We start from the raw sequence: 6,000 nt of genomic DNA, 5'->3' as shown, positions 1-6,000 counted from the left end.
GTGCGTGTATATGGGTGTGAATGTTAATAAGTTTGACAATCATGGCTTTGACAGCTTGAAAAACGTGCCAAACAACGTTCACCCTTTTTGTCTGTTAACGGCTCAAACAGGAATAAGGTCCAGTGAATAATGTTTTCGCTACTCGCTCACTTGTGTAAGCGCTGAAGTGCCTGCCTGTCTGGGGTAAGCCTGGCAGTGTTAACAGGAAGGGCTCTGTGATGTGAAGGGTGACGGTCACAAAATGACGGCTACTGCAACAGTATGAGGGACAAACTGCCTGGCAAATTGTCATTTTCTTCGTGTTACGCTCATTCAGCTATCGCCCTCGTATAATTAGGTACAGGATATGAAAACTTGAAAGCTTGCGGTTTAGGTTCGAGAGCTTTAAAGGAGTACTGACGTGAAATTGTTGTTGTTGTTGTCTCAACGCACGACGTGACATTTTCGATGATGGTGATGATCCTTCAAGACATGTCAAGCACCTACAGAGGAGTATTGGCCAGGCATGAGGGCGTTTAAACGAACTGATATTTATAGGAACGGGTGGACAATTCATAAGTTTGAAAATCTTACTTGTAGGCTTCGTCTTCTTGTTTGTTTGTTGTTGTATTTTTATTTGTTCGCTTGTAGTAGATGCAGATTCGAAACCATTGAACCCTAGAAAGAATACAGCAAACGTCCTGCGCAGTAGCAGTCCCCAACCCCCTACCCCTGTGTACATAAAGCCCTGTTTCCAATGAATAAAACTCAGTTGAAGTCCGGCGTTCGTGTTGTCTTTCTCTCCTCGTCCTTGTTCAATTGTGCGCTGGAACTATGTTTCACAATGCTAATCATAACCAACTAGCCCAGCTGTCCATACTTAGCAAACGTCAGAGCGGCCTTTATGGATTACTATATTTGTTCCTACGAAATAGTTCTGGTGGTGGATGCGTGATTAAGCCATTATAGATTATCTCGCTCCGTTTTCGCGAGAGCTACTGCTTCCACACGTGAGTGCGGCGGGAAGAAGCGCGCACATCACTCTCGTTTATTTTATAAAGAGCAACGTCATCATACCTAGCGGCATGATATCAGCAAGCTTCGCTCTCTGCCATGACGTCAAGATCAGCATTTCGCGTCTAACTTTAGTGTCAAATTAAAATGTCTTGTAGGTAATAATAATAATGCCTTTGGTTTTACGTGCCAAAACCACGGTCTGATCATGAGGCGCGCTGTAGTGGGAGACTCTCTAATTTTGACCACCTGGGGTTCTTAAAGGGCACCCAATGCACGGTACACAGGCTTTCCTTTTTTTTTGCATTTCGCCCCCATCGCAATGCAGCCGCCGCGGCTGGGATTCGATTCCGCGACCTCATGCTTTGAAGCATAACGCCAAAGCCAGAAAGCAACCACCGCGGGTAATACCTGATAGGTGTTCCCGAACCTTGATACTTGCTCATTTCATTCTACGCGCGAAAAGTGTGTGACAAAGCTTTCGCAACTTGTAAAATATGTGTCGGTGCTCCTGTGACGTGGACACGGTGGTTAAGAAACCGCAACAAGTTTTTTTTTTTTTTTCACGTTTGCCTTGGCACAGCGGAGCAAGCGGAGCTTCCAACGAAGTATCGCGCGTCTCAAAACCGGACTTTCATCACGGATTAGTGCGGCCCAACCTTGCGCCCTCTTTATTCGCAGCCCGCAAAGAAAGCGCCGTCACGTTTTCCCACGTGCCTGCGTACGTACGTGCGCGCACGTGGAAGCGGTCTCCCGCGCTACCCTCCGCGGTGCCAAAGGGCATTCGTCGCAGATAAGTCTTCCCTGGGACGACGTGAGCGGGCGAGTACGTGGCGCGTCCAGCTACGCCGCCGTTCCTCGCACGGCATGTTCTCCCCGCGGTCGACGCTTCCGTTCGACCGTTTGCCAGCCCTGTTTGTGCAGCACAGAGAAGGTTTACGATTGCGGATATGGTGTGCGTATACGCATCCCCGCCGTTCCACATCAGCCGGCTCGAGCAGCTGCATGGCAGTCACTTCGGTGCTCACCGCTTTCGCTGCATTTCGCCGAGGGAAGAAATGACGAAGAGACATCTGTCTCCGTCTTTTGTAAACGTAGATCTGAAGTCTTAACATTCGAGGAGATAAAAAAATTTTAAAAAACCCAGAAAAGCGAATAAAGCCTCGGTGACCTTGGAACATTCACACATCCACCTCTTTCAATATTTCTCAACCTTGTCGCTTTGTTGTACGAGGATGTTATCTGTTGCGTCACTGACTTTTTCTCTCTCTCACTAGAATATAATATGGCACGTTACTAGGTGCGTGGGAAGAAGGCTTGTGGCTGGTGCATGGTTTAATGAATCATTATAGGGTTTTACGTGCCAAAACCACGATCTGAGAATAAGGCACGTTGTAGTGGGGGACTTCAGAAATTTGGACCACCTGGAGTTCTTTAACGTGCTAAATCTAAGTACACGGGCGTTTTCCCATTTCGCCCCCGTCGAAATGCGCCCGCCGCGGCCGGGATTGGAACCCGCGACCTCGCGCTTGGTAGCCCAACACCAAAAAGCCTATAAGCAGCCCCGGCGGGTGGTGCATGATGCAACATCCCAGTTGGCTGGCGGTGATGGCGGTCCTGTGAGTGTCGTGACGTGGTGATGATGATGTTGACCACAACGACTCTACTGCAGTCTCCTATGACAAATACAGTGATGATGGTGCTAACAGCTAAGGATGACGAATTTTGAGAGGGGTGGAAGATAGGATAGCAATAACGCGAACGCTTCATCATCAATGAGATCACCGTTAACTGAAAAAAAGGCCTTTCAGAGTGTTGAAATCCACAGTTAACAATGCGTAAAGTCCGCTGAGAGCAAGCAGCCCAACGGTAGCTGGCACACGTTATAGCACGCCGAGTGATCTCGCGGAGAACTTGACCGTGCGCGCTAATGTACGAAAATTGTAGATGCCGTGGTGATTGAGTGAAGTGCTCCGAAAGCATTTTCCGATGGCTTTACTGCCCAGCTTGAGTGCTTTTGATAAGACCGCCTGCACAGCAGTGTAGAAGAGCGAAGGAAGATGCATGACGAACTTCGCTGTGGCTATTTCGTCATCCTGTCTAGTCAGGAACAAGATTACTTACTGCGTAAAACTGCATTACCATCTGCGGAACGCACCAGCAAAAGCCATAAACGAGCATGTAATGTATCACTTGCACGATTTGAAGAGACATATAGTCTAGTAAAAATTCATTTTGTTCTTGTCTTCACTTCCATGTATATAGGTTAGTTCTTAGGAGCCGGTGTTAGTGACTTTCCCACACTAACGCCGCACAGTTTCTCTACCTACCACAGTGTTTAAAATTGTATTTAAAAAAATGAGAAGCAACTTCCGTTTGCGTCTCTGCCATTCTTCAACCAGGTTAACGGCGCTTCGCTGAATACACTTGCGTGTTTAGCTCCTCCATGAATGGAAGTAGTGTCAAAAACATGCTGATAGTGCTCTCACCGTAACCTTACGAATGCATTAGCAATGAGTCATTGATGCATGATTAAATTTCAAAGAGAGCATTTGCAAGTTCCTAGCTTCCAGTATTATGAGGAAATATTGAATGCAAGAGCAGCCTGAAGTATGGAACACTCTTTAAAGAGAACACAATTAACATTCTGCCATCAACTATACAGCTGGACCATGAAATGAAGGCCGGTAGGCTATGTAGACTATATATTAATGAGAATAGCATTATTTGCCTACTTCAGCTGTATTGAGCCTGCCCTGCCTGTATGTATGTGGCATATGTGGCATAGCCACATACTACAGGCATATATGCCTGTAGTATGTGTCATATAGCCGAAGCAACGAATGTCTAAGAATTACCGCTACAATTGTTAGATAAACATGACTTCAGGAATGTGGTCTGTCGCTAAGCTTCTCGACTGCTATTCACGTTACCGACTACAGTCATTATGTGATGAGTTCTGCCATACTCTTTGTCTATGCAAATGTATCTGACTAACGCATTATATCAGCCACTTTTCTCAAGAAATATCCGCAAATATTTCTGTCATAATCATGTTAACACCATTTAGGTGGTCCGATTAGGACCGGGCCATGGCGTGCAAGCTGGGGACGTAGTCCTAGTGAACATTTGCGCTTCTTGTTGGACCACCCTTCGATATCTCGAGCTATGACGCTACTCGCGAAACACATCCATCACCCTGCCCTCCCCCCCCCCCCCCCCCGCCCCCCACGCACACACACTCATTCGCTATTTCTTTCTCGCCATGGCTCTCTATCTACCTCTTTTAGGCACTCAAACGCGCAAGAAAAGCGAACGAGACAAGTGCTACTCGATAACTAGTTCACAAGATGGACAAGAACTTGTACCGTCTGTCTCTGTCGTGTGTTTTGTTTTTTTGCGCTATAGTTATAGCGTTTCCAGAAGATGAGCTGATTAGCCTATCAACAACTGCTATATCGCGAACGTATTGACTTGGGCTACACTTGTCACAGGTACGCCTAGGTAAGGAGGAATGCATTGGGGAAGAACTCTGGGTTGTTATGATCATCTCTGATTTCTTGAACGCGCGCCGACAACTCAGTGCACGGTCGTTTTCGCTTCCCCGCCACGATAGAAATGCAACCGAAGTGGTCCGCTTAAATAAGCAACCTTCGGACCAGCAACACCACAACCTCGAAACCACGGCGACCAGCTTCATACGCGAGTACTGTAGATGATATTATGCGTAAGGACGGTTATATGTAAGGACAGTTATACTTAAGGACTGACGCCGGCTAATCGTGATAGGCAGCGACCATATGATGCACAGTCGGCCGCAAAAGTTTATGATACATGCCATTTGCAAACGAAACTTAATTGAATCGAAAGTGAAAAACTGAATATGTTCTTACGGCCGGCCTACTCAGTGGTTCATTAAATTAGAAGCACCATGTCCTTAGCACCGCAGAAATACACGTTTGTCGTGAAACCTGTGTCCCATCTGGGACCGACTGTAGAAAGCATAGCTAGGAAAGGCCCGAAGTGCCCCTCTCTGTGTGTGTGCGTTTTTTAAATGCAATATGAATCCGACACTACGCTTGCATTAACCATAGAAAACTCACAGCCAACGAGAAAATTGGGACTTCCGTCTATCAAGCAATCGTCGCACAGAAGAATCGGGACCAACAGAGAACCGAATTTTTTCTCACCCGTCAAGTTTTCGAAAGCGGTTGCCCAAATGGCTGATTTCAGCTTCCTTGCTGAAGAGTATAGTTCACAACGGAAAATGAACGTCCATTTCCTGGGGGTTCGAAAATGCACTGCGCAGTTCAGTTTTCCTGCGCGAACGGGGAGTGACATTTCGTTCCAATTTCCCTGCCTTCCCGTCTCTCGAAATCACTTCGACACACGCTACTTCATTTCAAAACAAGCCTGTGGTATAGCGTGGCTGACCTTTTTACAGCGCCAGTGAAGTGGACCGAAATAGGAACGGCTTGAAAAGCGTCCCTCAGCAGTTGACTATCATGATGTAATATAGCGCGCTGCTTTCGCGAGTAATGTGGAAAAGTAGACGGGAAGGTGTGGCAGCACGAGAGAGAGAGAGAGAGAGAGAGAGAGAGAGTGCGATGCTTGTAAGGTAACTGGGAAGATTATTCTGTCCAACGCGCAGCCTACACCTCAACATCGGTCAGCAGTGTGAAAAAGGAAGGAGGAAGAGAGGAAACACAAAGTCGACTGCGGGCGGCGCGCGCGATCCTGGGGCTTCCCACCACGGATGCAATTGGCGACTGAGGCCTGAAGATTTCAATATGTGTAGCAGTGCCCGCATTGCTTTGTGAGCCTGCGACGCATGAAGTCATGGTTCGAGAATCTTTGTCTCTGATAATGGTCAAGAGTTCTACTGGATTAATAGTGTCCGAAGAACGTGGTGCTTGATGTCAGTACAAAAGCACAACACGGAAGGGACAGTCGCATAAAAAACGGAAGGGGCAGTCATCATTAAAGTCAAAGGTACTTCATAGAAAT

Source organism: Dermacentor albipictus, chromosome 3, assembly GCF_038994185.2.
Source record: "Dermacentor albipictus isolate Rhodes 1998 colony chromosome 3, USDA_Dalb.pri_finalv2, whole genome shotgun sequence".
NCBI classification, from domain to species: Eukaryota; Metazoa; Arthropoda; class Arachnida; order Ixodida; family Ixodidae; genus Dermacentor; species Dermacentor albipictus.
Note: the sequence above shows the minus strand (reverse complement) of the source record.